At 34.7% G+C, this 16,311-nt stretch overlaps 1 pseudogene; it reads left to right on the top strand.

Annotated features, from left to right (window-relative positions):
• The first annotated feature begins 1,752 nt into the window (after positions 1-1,752).
• Positions 1,753-2,715, top strand: LOC148190842 (uncharacterized; annotated as a pseudogene).
• The last annotated feature ends 13,596 nt before the right edge of the window (positions 2,716-16,311 follow it).

The raw sequence follows: 16,311 nt of genomic DNA, 5'->3' as shown, positions 1-16,311 counted from the left end.
AATTTGATCAATGGAATAATGAATTAGATGGATGAGTATGTTGTTGGGGTTATCAATTTCATCTTATCCACTCTCATATACTTTAGGAATTCATCCTTCTTTTCATCAATTGCTAATGCCACTCTCTAAATCACCTTGCAAGAAGGCCTATCCTTAATTACGAGTTCATACAATTCCTAGCATCCCTAATAATTAATTCTGAAGTGCAGAAGCTTAACGGCAACCAACCCTCATATTCCTATGTCTAGGCAATATGCTATTGGGAGAAATTCCCCGGATCTAGATTTCCCCGTATGTTCCCATATCGACAAAATCAATAATCATGGCATTGAATGAGTTCAACAACGCAAGCTTTAAGCAAAGAGGAAAAACCCTAACTAATGATGAAAGAAAGCATGTATCTTAAAATAAGATGTTAAAACACAAATTCCATATATGAGAGTTTCACAAGACTACATTGATTCCCCAACAACAATACAAGGTTTAGTTCACCATAATCATGGTGAAACTAGATGAACAATAATGAAAGAAGGAAAGATAGAACCCTAGAAGGATTAGCAGGTAGCCTCAGCATCCAAGATCTTCCTCCAAGGGGTGGAAAAGAGAGTGTTTGCTTCGTCTCCAGCCAAAGATACAAACCCTAGGAAGACCAAAAGCTTATATATTGTTCGTAATATTGCAGAAAATTAGGCCCAAGCCCAAAATAGTGCCGCTCAGCGGTAAGTGCGTGAGCTTGATTCTTCCCCTCAGCTGCATTTTCACCCCTCAACGGAGCCAACGTGATTTCCTGAGTGTCGCTCAGCGGTACACTGCCGCTCAGCGGTACTTGCGGCTTCTCCTTTTGCACTTTTTGAGTTCTTTTCTAATTCCATCTCTATCCTTCTTTACTTCTTTCACTAAATTCACCTTAAAAACTGCATAAAACACTGAAATCAAGCATAAACCTGTCTAGCTCTCTTATTTCACAAAAGATGAACAAAAGTATGATTCCAAGCTAGTTTCTAAGTGTTAAAGGTTGCTTTTAGCATCAATTTTAAGCATGAAAATAACAGTTTTTCAACTTTTATCATCCATCTAATCCCAAATCATCGATTGATGTTTATTTCGAGCCTTTGATTGATGATTTGAAGAAGCTATGGAATGGTGTTTGGACGTATGATGTTTCAAGGAAGCAAAATTTCCTTATGAGGGCAGCCTTGATGTGGACTATTAATGACTTGTTGGAGCACACATGGTCGATTAGTTTGTCCACATTGCATGGAACATACAAAGTCATTCCAATTGAGTTATGGTTGGAAAAGTAGTTGGTTTGGCTGCCATCGACGGTTCTTGCCCATTGATCACCCCTTTAGAAGAAACAAAAAGGCATTTCACAAAGTGCAAGTTGAAACGGATATGCCCTCGTCGAAGTTGACTGGATCACGCGTTTGGAGAAGAGTGAAAGACTATCCAAAAGTCACTGAATCTTGTCAGAATAGGATAGAAGGGTTTGGAGAATGGCATAATTGGACTAAAAGAAGCATATTTTGGGATCTTCCCTATTGGAAAGACAACTTGCTAAGACACAACCTCGATGTCATGCACACAGAAAAAAATTTCTTTCACAATGTCTTCAACACAGTTATGAATGTTATTGGTAAGACAAAAGATAATGACAAAGCAAGAAAATATTTACCTTTGTATTGACGAAAAGACTTAGAGTTGAAGGTGCAAGGTAATGGCCGATTATTTAAACCAAAAGCAAATTACACCATGTCAAAAGACGAGGCAAGAATAGTGTGTGGATGGATGAAGGAGCTTAGAATACCAGATGGATATGCTTCTAACTTGTCCAGATGTGCCAATGTTCAGAATGATACTATTCAAGAGTTGAAGAGTCATGATTGTCATGTATTCATGGAGACTTTCATCCCTCTTGCGTTCAGTTGTCTGCCAATGCACGTGTTAAATCCACTAATAGAAATGAGTAACTTCTTTAAAGATTTGTGTTGCACGACACTAAAGGAAAATTCGCTTAGAAAGATGGAAGAAAATATCCACATTATTCTCTGCAAATTAGAAAGAATATTCCCTCATGCATTCTTTGATTCAATAGAGCATATTCCAATTCATCTTGCATATGAAGCTTGGCTTGGGGGACCTGTGCAATACAGGTGGATGTATCCATTTGAAAGGTTTATGGGAGAATCCAAATGTTCAGTTAAAAATAAAGCTAGAGTAGAAGGCTCAATTTGTCTAGCTTACTTGCACAGAGAGACAACGTATTTTTGTTCACATTATTTCAAAAACTTCATATTGTCCCCCACTCATGTCAGAAATGAAATGCAATGGCAAGTTGAACCACGTCAAGGTGCATTATCAGTTTTCGACCAATCAGGCCGTCACGCAGGGAAGGAATTCACTCATTGGTTAACTGATGCTGAATTCAACTCTGCTCACTTCCATGTATTAATCAATTGCAATGAAGTTAAGTTGTACCTTGAGTATGTCATCATCCAACTCTTATCTTTGCAATGGTACAATTGTTATACACTAATTCATTTCATTTGTACCAACTCATTTCTTGTGGCTGAGCAAGTCGCAGAAGGAAATGCTTCTGCTAGAATACACTTAGAGTTTCCCCATTGGTTCAGAAATCAGGTCCGTACTTTTTCCTATGTTTAGAGCAAGGTTAATTTGACTCTTGCTTTTAAAATTTTTTTAGTATCTTTGTAGGTTTTTAATCAAGCATTAACTCGCACGGTTCAAGATTTAAGACATCTCTCCAATTGGCCAATGAGATGTGTCAAAGAATGGCATACTTACTTCACCAATGGTTACAAATTCCATACACATGAATGGTCTAAAGGAAAGAAAACAACAAATTGTGGTGTGTATGTCAAGGGCCTAACAGAGGGTTGTTATGATGATTTCTACGACATCATTCATAAAATATATGAGCTAGAGTACAACAGCACTACTTCTCGAAACAGAGTAGTACTTTTTTTTATTTTGAATGGTTTGATCCTTCTAGAGCTGATACTAGAGTGGATCAACGGTTTAATATTGTCGAACTCAACCAGAGATTAAGATATGGACCATTTGATCCTTTCATTCTACCAACTAATGTCAGACAGGTTTATTATGTGCCATATCCACCATTCCGCAATATTGACAAGCGTAGTTGGGTTGTAGCAATACAAACCAAGCCTAGAGGTCGCGTTGACTCAAATGAAGTTGAGGAAGATGTTGCCTACCAACTTGATGAAATGTCACAACCACAAGATATTATTGAAGTTGAACGTATAACCGCATTGGTTGACCCTGATGGTGATGGAGATGAATTAGAAGCAGCAATACAAGGTGATGAAGAAGAAGAAGAAGAAGAAGAAGAAGAAGAAGATGATGATGATGATGATGATGAAGAAGAAGAAGATGAAGATGAAGATCATGATGACGACGATTGAATGTTGGACATCAATTGTAGCAAATTTAACTATCATTTCAATAGAGTTATCTAAAATACCATCTTAAAAGTTGTATGCAATTATTTTACATTCACTTTAATTTGTATTGATCCTTCCATATTTATTTCTATTGTTTCGCTTTATTTGTAACCACTTCAATGCAGTAATGACAGGACAAGGTTCAGAAGGTCTTGATAAAGGAAAGGTGGTAGCAAGGCCTAAAAAGAGGCAACGACAGGCACCAAAGTATGTACTTAGGGTGCTTGCTAAACTACCTACCACTGTTGCCCTCAGTCCATCATCTGTGGGGCCTCCTCCTACCCCTACAATACAGCCTCCTACCCCTCCAGTAGACTCTACTCCTACCTTTGCAGCACACCCTTCTCCTACCCCTGCAGCACACCCTTCTCCTACCCCTGAAGCACACCCTTCTCCTACCCCTACAGAAGACCCTCTTCCTCCTCATGTGATTATAACCCACACTCCTCCCCTTGTGCTTATTACCCCCACTCCTCCCCCTGACCCTACTTCTATACCTTCCTCATCTTGTATACCGCTTTTTGAGACTGTCACACCATCTACTGATCCAAATTCAACTGGTGATGGTGAAGGTGTTGACCCTCCCCTCCATGATCGACCATCGATTGAGTCGTATGGTAAAGGGTAAGATTTTAATCCCTTTTTTAACCATTTTGATGTTTAAAGATTGTATTAATTCAAATGACTTTTATTATGCAGGTTTATTCCATCCAGGGTTGCTTCCCAGGCTATCACACGTTCAATGAAGCAACAGTTTTTAAGTCCATGGCCTACTTGGGGAGCAATACCTGATGACGACAAAAAGTCATTCTGGCAGCGTTGTCAGGTGAACAATCCATTAAAATAATTGTCATTCTTATTTTAGTATGTTCATTAATCAATGTTTGTTCTGTTTAATGCTACAGATGAAGGTGTAGTGGAAACCTGAACATGAAACACAGATACAAAGAAATTTCCAAATTTAAGCATCTCATTGGCTGTCAAAGATGTTTAGGGATGCCCGCAATGCAGGAGAGCACCCTTACTGGCTGGGCGAGCACATTTGGAACTGTTTACTGGCTCATTGGAATTCAGTAGAGTTTCGCAATAAGTGTGCCAAAGCCCAGAGGAACAGAGCTTCTGAAAAGGGTGGCACCCTGCATACTTGTGGGTTGATCACGATTCATGAGCATGTCATTTGTACGGTAAACTTTCATTACTTTTCTGTTTCTTTCATATATAAGTTATGTATTTTCTATTTCATATGTACACTTGTAACTCTAAATTATGTTACAGGCACAAGCTCTAGGACGGGCGGTCCATGTTAATGAGGTCTTTGCACATACTCATGTTCGGAAGGGCACTAATGAATTCGTTGATGAAAGATCTCGGAAGACTCATGTAAGCAAATAACACTATTACTATTAGTAATTTTTCATTTATGTTATTCTATCATTCCCTAACATTGCTTTTAATGTTTGAACAGGAAGAATTTTCTACGAGACTTTCAAAGGTTAGATCTGAAGATGGGTCAGCTCCTACACCAGATGATGCGAGTAATGCAGAAGAAGGCATCCGTAGGACACAGTGCTTGGTCGACATCGTTGGTGGGAAGAAAAAGGGACGAGTGTACAGTGCAAGACAACTTGCTGCAAACTATACAACATCGAGAGGAGGTACTCTGAAGCACCAACCTTCTTCTTCCACCACTACTGCTGACGAGACCGTTGTCCGCCTCACGCAGGCACTGGAGCAACGTGACCAGGAAATCACTGATTTGAGAGCAGAGTTTAGAAACTTTAAGGCCCTCATCATGAGAGTGTTGCCTGAAACTTCACAGGATCAGTTCATTATCCCTCCGACCCAGCCACGACCCTCCCCGTTACCCGCTGTCCCTCAGTAGCCTACATCAGTCCAACCTTCATTAGTCCAACCTTCATTAGTCCAACCCACACCAGTCCAGCCATCTACAAAGGACCAGGATGATGAAGATCCTTCTAATGATAACTATGTACATTATTAGTTTTATTTTGTTATTAGTTGTTATAGAAACATTTGGATATTACAACATTTGGAGTTTATATCGTTTGGATGTTAGATCAATTGGATGATTTGGATGTTAGAACATTATGTTTGATTGCTTTATGTTTTATTTATAAATACATGTTCTATGGATGAGTGGATGATTCAGATGTTCTATTGTTTTTCTGATAAATGATTGCATGATTGAGATGCACATTATGCATGTCTGTATGTAGTTAGAAAATGTTATGCAGGTCTGTTTGTGTTGTGAACAATTTATACAGGTTTGTTTGGTTTCATAAGAAATACAACTGTGCTTGAGATCTGCCTTGAACTTACTGAAGGCTTATGCCCTTCGGTAATTACCCACGTTCGGTAACTACCGAAGGCTTCAGCCCTTCGGTAATTACCGAAGGCTTGCCTCCTTCGTTAATTGCCTCCTTCGATAAAATAAACTCAAAGAATAAAGCACCCTTGGGTGAGTAAACTCACTAGCTTGCTAATTCTTGATAAGTTTAGAAGCTGACTCATTTTTAACTCAACCTACAATAAGCCAACCCATATGAGGGAGGTTGGCTCACTTTGCCAATCTTTTGTTATCCAATTACCCAATTACAAACCACTAATAACATGACCTTTAACTTTCATAATACAATTAACAACGTACATATTTTTATATGGTTACTTATTCATAAATTATCTAAACTATCAATTTTTCTTAATATTTTAAAATTAAATTATCATGTCATATGACAACTTTTAATTTAATAAAGCTTACAAGATTTTATTATGAATTTATTCTAATTCAATTCTAAAGTAAATTATACTCTTAAAGTAAAAGTGGTATTGATAGATGATAAAAAAGGAACAACAAAGTTGGAATATATAAGAGAGAGAACCCTATGCATGCATGCATAGGTTAAACAGAAAGAAACAAAAAAAAAACAGTTTTACAAACTCTTCTTTAACATGTCCTTTAAACTTAGGGTGGATGATCAAAATCAGAAAAACAAGAGCCCATGTGTGATTTTTACATAAATCATCATATTCAAGTTGCATCGATTGTTTCCATTTAGAACTTTATAAGGCTTTTTTGATAGTTTAATAGTATGAGTTATAGTGGTAGCCGAGATTTTAGGTTTGAAAATACCAGACTTTGATCATGTTTTCATAGGATGTTGATTCACATGTATGCCTTCAACAGGCGGGAAGGGAGATGAAGAATTTGTGTTGGTCATAGGGGTTGGATACAAATATAGAAGTGTTGATAGGGGATCAGAAGAGGAAGGTGGTGATGATGAATTGGTAAAAATAATGGGTAAAGATCATTACATGGTTTAGTTGGAACAATTAATAGGGGATGCATATCAGCAAGATGTCAAGCGTAACTTTTATTAATTGAGTTATAAGATAAGAAAAAACATGTATGTGATTTGAAAATCTAACTTCGTGTGCATTAAAAGGTCTTAGAAGAGGAAAATCTAACTTGTGTGCAAAGAGAACTCAACAAGTTTGTCGAGTAGAAACGAGAGATCATTAGACAATTGAGAATATTTGAGAGGTTGGTAAAATATGTAAATAAAGTGAAACATATGAAGAACTCCACAAGACAACCGACTAGAGTGGTGAACTTGGAGAAATTGCCAAATAGTACGGTGAACTTGATAAGACAACCGAGTAGTGCGGTGAACATAGTAAGACAATCAAATAAAGTGAATAAGCTTACTAGACAACTGGATAACTAAGGGAGGTGCTTGGATAGCTCACAAAGCTTAGAAAAGATAATGCAAAGAACTCAATGAAGAGCTTGATGTAGAGCTTGGTGGAGAGCTCGTCAAGCTCGACAATAGAGGAGAAGCTCGAAAAGCAAGCTCGGTTTCACAATGGAAGTCGTCATAGTCTCGATGACTTTGGTTCAATTGAAAGTTGTAACCACTCCTAATGACTTTCGTTCAACATATTTACAAAGAAGTCCTTATCAGTCTTGACAATTTCACTTTTTTAAAATTTTATGAAGTTATCTTCACGATGATTTTAATTTGAAAGTCATCATGACTTCATACAACTTATCCTTGAAATGTAAATTACCTCATTTTTTTTTTAATTTTCCTGGTATTGGTAGAGAGAACCCTATGCATGCATGGGTTAAACATAAAGAAAACATACAAACATTTTTAAATTCTCTTCTTTGAGATGCACTAGAAACCTCCTCAAATCTAACATTATTATATTCGTACTCTCCAATTTTTTATCCTTAAAACAATCTTAATCTTATGAAATTTATAATATTGTGAGAATAGTATCTAGGAGACTATTTCCTTTAACATAAATTCGTTAAATGAGATGTATTTTATTATCAATATCTTTATTACTTTCGTTATTTCCGTTAACATAAAATGATTATTTCAAATGCATTAAGTTAATGTGTTTTTCATTCTAGTTATAACTAATGATAAAAGAAACATGTTTCATATAAAAAAAATAATCAAGCAATTATAACTCAATTCAAATGATTTTAAACATAAAACATGTATTAAAGAAATATTTTAAATATGAAACTACATTTTTAAAATATATATATATATATATATATATATATATTATAACTTATATAACAATTTTGACATTAACAAAAGCAGTTTTATTATATGATAGAAGTATAAGTTTCACCTCATTATTAATTTTGTACTAATGCTCTAAATTTTACTATTAAAAGTACAACTACTTTCATACACGTTATTCTATTTACCTTCCTTTTCAGCAATGAGCTTACAAGCAGTGTCGCATTGTGCTCTCATCACAATATTCTCTTCAGCTAGTCCGTCATGGAGACTTTTCCAGTATAACAGTTGAGATTGAAACATTGAAACTTCAGCCTATGTCATAAATAACACACATGTAAATTTTTTTATGTAAGTTCTTCCTAATAATCATTATGTGATAAATAATACACTTAATTAACTTAATTAAAATAATTAAGTTATTGCCAATAAAAAAATACTCTTAATTGACTTCACTAGTACACAAACAGGAAATGGCACCGGTTGCTTTGGCTTATAGGCACCGGTTCTATAACCGAGGCATATATAGACGATGTAAAAAGGGGTACGTTTTATGCCTCGGTTTCAAACCGATTCAAGAAAGATGGGATTATGCCTCGGTTTTTTAGGTAACCGAGGCAGTAACGTATTTTTTTTTCAACCGTACTGATTCACATGGAACGATCTTGCGGTGGTGAACAATTCCATATCCTCCTTCGCCAATAACATTCTCAGGGGCGAAGGTGTTGGTGGAATCCTCAAGCTCTCGGAGAGTGTACCAGTGGCCCCAGCCCAAGTGTGAAACTTTGGAAATGACGGTGGAAACCTGATCGAGGAGGCGAGGCTCAACACCGGCGGGATCGTTGGAAGATGAGCTAAGCAAGGCACGTTCGGGGTAGGAGATTCGGTGGTTCTTCCCAATCTCGAACTGGATTCTCTAGTAGTTGAGAGGGTTGGTTTTTTCCTCAGTGGGCGAAACTGGGTCAGGTTCGGGAAAAGGGTCGGGTTGGGGGTGGGGGCGTGGTCGACCCTAATTTCTTGGATCTCCTTGGAGACGTCGGGGATGGAAACGGGGTTGGCTTTGGAGCGCTTGAAGGCCACCCAGACGGAGATAAGGAAGAGGATGAGGACGATGGTGGCGCCGACACACACGCCGAGCACCACCTAGAGACGGAGACCAAATATGGAGGTGGGGTTGGAGAGCTGGTCGTTCAATGCGGCGCCGCTCGACTGATCGGGCAAGACCGGCGAGACCTGGGAAGGCTACCCGATTGGGAGTCAGAGGATCCATAGTACCTGCAGCCCCGCGGACTTCATCTTCATCATTTTTGAAAGCGGGGAGCCAGAGGATCCGTGGCCCATGTGTTGTTCATTCCTTCCTTCCTCCAGCAAAGACGAAACTAGATAGTGAAAAAAAGTACAATAAGAAGAAGCAGAACACGGAGAAGAAGAAGAAAGGAGAGGGGTGAGGAATGGAGGCGGTGGTAGCTGGCATGGTGGAGGCGCGGTCCAGCAGTGCAGCAGTTGCGGTGGCTGGAGAAGAAAGGCTAGTTTTACGCAGAGAGAAGAAAGAGGAACAACAGTAGCGTAAAAATGGTTTAACCTGGAGATAAAGCACATCTAATGCCTCGGTTAATACAAAAACGGAGCCATAAAAATCACGGACAACACCTATCGCCTCGGGTCCCAAGCTGACCGAGGCAGTAGAGCAACTTTATACTCTAGATTTTTGTTAACCGATGCCGTATCATGTGCACAGATGTCCGGATGTGTCAGATGCTCAGAAGTGACAACACCTATTGCTTCGGGTCTCCAATTGACCGAGGTAGTAGAGCAGAATTCAAATTGTTAGGCATCGGTTCGCTGTGAACCGAGTCATAAAAATTCACTTTATTTACAATTCTGCCACCGTGTTTTAATAGGTTTCGGTTTCACTAAAACCGAGGCCTATTAATCGATTTTAAATCTAGTCTTTTTACTAGTGCTTTTAAGAAGTTCCTTCATTCAAATTCATGTAAGAAATTATTTTTTATTAAAAAATAAATAAAAGAATGATGTACTTAAAGTGCTCTAATCCGTCTACAAAACCTATAATTATATAAGGAGAATTAATATATAAAATGTTTCATAACCTTCTCTTCTATAAAAAATAATCAAAGAAGCATAATTTAAGATTAACATGTATAGTTCTTTTAGAAAAATTTAACTCTTTTTTCAAAATTACAGTATAAATTTATAAAAGCTTCTAACATCAAAATCTATGACCTATTTTTGTACCATTTCTACTATGTTAAATTCCCTTTTTTTTATCAAAGTAAAACAATTATTATAAATTTTATTTCACATCAGAAATTATCCTTCTTTTTACTTCAAGATTGTATTAAGGTTACTATGGTGACAGCCAATTTATCTTCATGCTACATTATTTTTGAGTGTGGTTTCATGGATATTGATAGAAATATTTATTTAAACAAAGTTAACCATATGAATAATTTATAAACAAACAACAACTTAGGCCTGGACAAGCTTTTACTCTCGTAATTCCTATAAAAAATTATTATTTCTAGAAAAATATTTGTTTTTTCATATAATCTTTTTGTATTAGTTAATCTCTTAGTGAAAAATAATAAATGTTACACATTAATGATATAATTGATTCTCTGTCTTAGTATGGTTGAAAAATACCGATATCATAAATTACGTAATTATTATTTTTTCTTCTAACATTAATTAATTAGATCAGACCTAATTAAATGCGAATTAGAGAAACGAATAATCTGAAACATTAAGGATAATGTAGAAAGAAGATTAAACTATTCATAAATTTAATGTTAATAAAAAATAATTAATTATATATAGAAGAATACTCACTTCAAGTGCCTCAGCTTGGTTTTTCAAATTTTGTGCTCTGGCTTGCTTGCGGAGTCGATATCTCGCAGAATACACCCTGTTAGCCTGCTTTCTATACAAAACGTGTTTTGACTAAATATCACTGACACAATGCTAATATATTTATTAATTTTCTACTATTTTAGTATGGGCAATGAACTATAATTTAAATATTTATTTATTTACAATTATTACATACCTTTAATAGTTTATTATATTAAAATTATTTTTTCTAGCTATACATAAGAGTTTAAAACAACTGAAAATTACTTTTTGCAATTTTATTGATAACTAAATTTTATTAAAAAATGTTACTATCGATTTTGCCTACATTAGAAAAATATGATTATGATTTGTTTTTCTAAGATTTTTTTCGAAAGTTAAAATTTTATCACAACTTTGTTTTTAAACACATCACATAATATTAAAATATATTTAAATTGTTATTCACTTCGACGTGAAATTATTCAACATACTAATATTAGCTATATAAGAGAATCGAAAAATTACTATTATAATTAATATTAACGAAATAGTTTTAAAATCGATCGATATATTATATTATTAAAAATAGAAAAAAGTTTTAAAAATGAATCTGATGTTTAAAAAAAGTAAATTTATTTATTATTTTTCATTCTTTTTAAATTTTTATTGAATATTCGTATACGTTCAATAATGTTCAATACATTATTCGACAAAGAATAAATACATCTTAAATATACATGTGTTTTAATATGTTCAAATGCTTTTAACAATAAAATCATATTAAAATTTTAAATTCTAAAATAAAAAACTATTTAAATACACAAATAATATTTCAATAAAAGTTGGAATAAATCAATAACCTCTTTGAATTTTTTTTCTCTTTAAGATTCAAACTTAATAATTTATCTATAAAAATCAAGTTTATTATTTTATTCTTTTAATTTTTTTTTCCAATATCCTCACTATTCAAACTCAAAATCTTAAAAGATTGAGTTCTAAGATATTAAATTGTGTACTATCGAAATCTTAAATCGAGTTCATCCTAATCCAATGTTTGTACTCAACATGGGTAATAATACTCAAACTCAAAAAACTTGATAATAGAAAAAGGAAGTAGAAGAGTTGTAATTGCTAGAGATAGAAAAACTTATTTACCTTTTCATTTGAGCTTCCAATTTGGAGCCTGAGTCACGATCCAAATCCTCGACATCATCGTTTGGAGGACCATGAACATGTTCCATCCCAAGATACATAAGAGAAGGATTCTCATGTGTTTTCAACACATTTCTTGCTTGAAATAAGATTTTGCCACCTTCATTCACAATGGACTTGTTTTTATTGCTAGTTGGGGCCTTAGGAGGCAATTCAAGAGAGGCAAATTGCTTGTCATTGGTGAGCAAGCTTGTGAATGTTTGGTTGGCCATGGTCTTGAAGGAAATGCTCTTGTATTTGAGAAACAAATTGCAATTTATGGAACACGTGTCAAACATAGTTCAATAAAAGAATCCCAAACAATAACTAGAACACTTTAAAACACAAAAATTGTTAGAGAAATTAAAATTGCAAAATTTTTGAGAAAGTTATTCTCAAAACATTTATTGAAGCAGAGTTACATACCTATGGTAGTGTGATCCAATATGAAAGTTGAAAGAGAATTGTAAAGTTTGGGTGTCCTTTTATACAACATTAGGTTTTGGGTGCTCAGTTACATTTAGATTGACCACTATTGATCTATCTTTGTAGTAGAATTATTGACTGTTTGATTATATTTCAATGGTTATAAAAATTGAGAATATAAAATAAAATAATTTTATGATTGGTCAAAAAAATGTATATTTTGCTAGAACAAATGCACTACTGTAGAGGATCATACGCGTGCTCTGCTTGGTAACCACAGCGGGTTCAATCAATTTATAGAAAACTCTAAGCAAATATGTTAATAGTTATGTTTCAACAAAAGAAATTTTGTGTAACTCTTATATGTTAGTTGGGAAATGACAATTTTGGCTTTCATTGTACTAAAATTAGAGATTTAATTTATAGGAAGAAAAATAAAAAAACCTTATTGTACTAACTAAGACCTTTCACTTGACACCCTTTTGGTAACAAAGATACTCCCTCGGTTGGCAAGGTGAATCAAGGCATGTAACCATACAAAAAGCACTTAAGTTAGACGTAGCGTTTGACACCTTTCTGGTGAGGGGGCTATTGTGTCGGTTCCCCAGGCAATTGAGGCATATATCCTTGCCAAATCCCTCTGCTACCGCTGTATATGCCTCATTTCGGGAACCGCTGCATATAAGTGAAAATAAATGTTGTCGTTTCTCTTTACTACACTAGTCTCCATGTTGTCGAGGTTCACGATACCGATGTGCATTACTTACTCGTACATGTGTTTTGTAGACGTTACACACCATTCGCCTTGTCAGAAAAAAAAAAGTAATGACGTTGATTATGGAAGACTAAATTCCAAACCTTTTAAAAGGAGATGGATGAAAAAGGATCAAGGTTTTGAAGAGGAACTAAAACTAATTGAATAATAATTTAAAAACAAATACATATTTAATTCTATATAGAAAGGAATCCTCTTGAATCCTCCTCTAGGCTTCGGTTATCTTCATCACTTGAAGATTCTCCTGAATCAGAGTCTTCCCATGCTATGTAGGTCTTCCTTTGCTTATTCTTCCTTGTGTTCTGATTGTGCTTCTCATCAGCTTTCTGCTTCATCTTTAAGTATGGAAAGTCAGGTTTGATGTGTCCCTCCTTTCCACATTCATAACATGTAAAAGTTGCATCTTTTCCTTTCCTCTTTCCTCCTCTTGAGTTACCTGCAAAATCAGATGCAGTATTTCTAGATTTCATGAATTTAGTAAATTTCTTTACCATCATGTTTAACACTTCTTTTTCTTGCACATCTGCATTATAATCAACATCAGATTCATTTCTCTTGGAGGCTTTGTTGTTGATTGCTTTGAGAGCTATTGAATGTTTTTGTTCAGATTCCTCTTCCTCTTTCAGTCTTTCCAACTTCAATTCATGTTCTTTGAGTTTTCCAAAAAAAGTATAGCCATATTCATTGTAGTCAGATCTCTTGATTCTGATATATCTGTTACCTTTGGTTGCCAACTCCTATTCAAGCTTTTTAGAATCTTTATGTTGATCTCCTCTTTCTGAAAAGATTTTCTAAGGGCAATCAGATGATTTACAATGTGAGTGAACCTTTTCTGGACTTCATAGATTTCTCTCCAGGCTTCATTCTAAACATTTCATACTCCTGTATTAGAGAAATCTTTCTAGCCATTTTTACCTCATTGGTTCCTTTCATGAGTAACCTGAAGAACTTCCCACATTTCTTTCGCACTCTTGCATGTTGACACCTTGAAAAACTCGTCAATAGTAAGTGCAGAGGAAATAATATTTCTAGCATTTATATCATACTGTCCACGTTTATTCTCATCTTGATTCCATTAAGAAAAATTTTTCAAAACAGTTTTTCCATCAATGGTTTTTGTAGGCTCAAAAGGACCATTGATTACATCATCCCAAATCCCTTTATCAACAGACTCTAAGAAAATCTTCATTCTAATTTTCCAGAATAGATAATTTTCTCCTGCAAACAGAGGGGGTATGTTTGTAGAAGCACCTTCTCGAAAGGTCTGACAAATTGTAGCCATCAGGATCAATTAATCGATTTCACAAAACGAGTAATCGATTACTTTTCAAATAATTTTTGAAAAACCAGTTTTAGTGCCAATTGTAAGAAAAAATATGGCTAGTTTCTCTTACTATGAGGGGGGGCGGGGTTGAATTGGTAACTAAAAAAAACTCTTTCTTTTTAAATCTTTCTAGAAAATTAAGATGATCGTTAAATGTGCACAACACAATTACGAATAATAAAGCAATAGAGAGATAGAGAAAGAATACAAACACAATCTTTTTATCCTGGTTCGGTCTTAATGCCTACATTTCTAACTATAAAGACTTTCCACTATAAAGATTTTAGTTTTGACAACAAGGATTTATAGAGAACACTTCTCAAATGTAAAATACCTCTCTAACTAAACCAATCTAATATAGCAAATACAACCTGTAGAAGAAAAACCCTCTTAACTGCAACAATCCTTTGAGACTCTTCTCAAAGTACCAAGAACCTCACGTTCTTCTCAAAGTAACAAGAATTAATCAAATGTGTGTACAAAAGGATACCATTAGGTTGCTTATATAGCCTTAAGCATGGAGTAAGTGAAGAGAGTTAAAGGATGTGTGACTTGAAAAGCCTTCAAGTCTGGACCAGTAGCACCTCATGGTGATCTTAGTCCCACATCTCTCAATTCTTCCACTTCTTAAGGGTTTATAAGCTTACTAACTAGTCTAGAAATCAAAACTAAAACTATACATGTGTTAACTTGCATTACAAGAAACTCTAAAGAGAAAAGACTTATTTATTCTTCTTTGTTTTAAGTTCAAGCTATGTGAAGTACCACATTGCTTGTACTTTAAAGAAAAGAAGAATATATATAAGTTTCTTTACAACTAAACAAAGAGAAAGAAACTAGAAACTAGAATAGGCAAAATACAAGGCTATGAAAACCTATGCTATTTCTTTTTATGCTTGTTGTCGCTCTTAAAACTCTTCAATGTTGCCCCATCTATGATCATATCAGTAAAGATTATGCTTGCTTTTTGTTTTAATCGGTTACATACAATGTATAATCGATTACTATAGAACAATTTGCCCCTAATAAGCTTACTAAGTGATATGGTTAAATCTAACAGATTATATACTATGTTTAATCGATTATTTCAACCAGAAAAGAGATTATTAATCTATTTTACACATGATTCATTCAACATTAATGAATTCATATATCAAGCACACACATATTCAAGATAAAACATTTGTTATGCCATTTGTTGTGCAAGAAACCATTAAATCATTCTTTTGTTCATCATAAAAAACCAAGATATAAGGAGGTTAAATCTCCCCCTATCAAAAACTATGCTAACTTTTTATAATGTAAAAATCATTACTTTTACTTGATTAAGAAGAATTAAAATAAATCATAATAAGAATTAAAAACAACAAACAAATTTATTCATCTAACCTCAATATTCAATTAAGAAATTACAATAGAATTAACCACAAAGGGTTAACACTCCATGGAATGTAGAAATAACATGAAAATAGAAGAAGAGATGGTGGACAACATGTGAGAAAAGGAAAAAATTTGAGTCCCCCAAAGGGTTCCTTAGCTCCCCTAATTTGTTTCCCTAAGTCTCTTTATATAGAAATTGGATTAGGATTTGTTTTAGGTTTTTCTGTTGTTGTAATCTTCTTTATGATAATGTAATCTTCTCCAATTATCTTATAAATAATCCAATATCTTCAAGATGTATTTGATTGTTGTGGA

Source organism: Vigna umbellata, chromosome 11, assembly GCF_029865625.1.
Source record: "Vigna umbellata cultivar VRB3 chromosome 11, Vumbellata_1.0, whole genome shotgun sequence".
Classification (NCBI taxonomy): Eukaryota; Viridiplantae; Streptophyta; class Magnoliopsida; order Fabales; family Fabaceae; genus Vigna; species Vigna umbellata.
The sequence above is the reverse complement of the archived record's forward strand: the minus strand, read 5'-3'. Positions and strand labels throughout refer to the sequence as shown.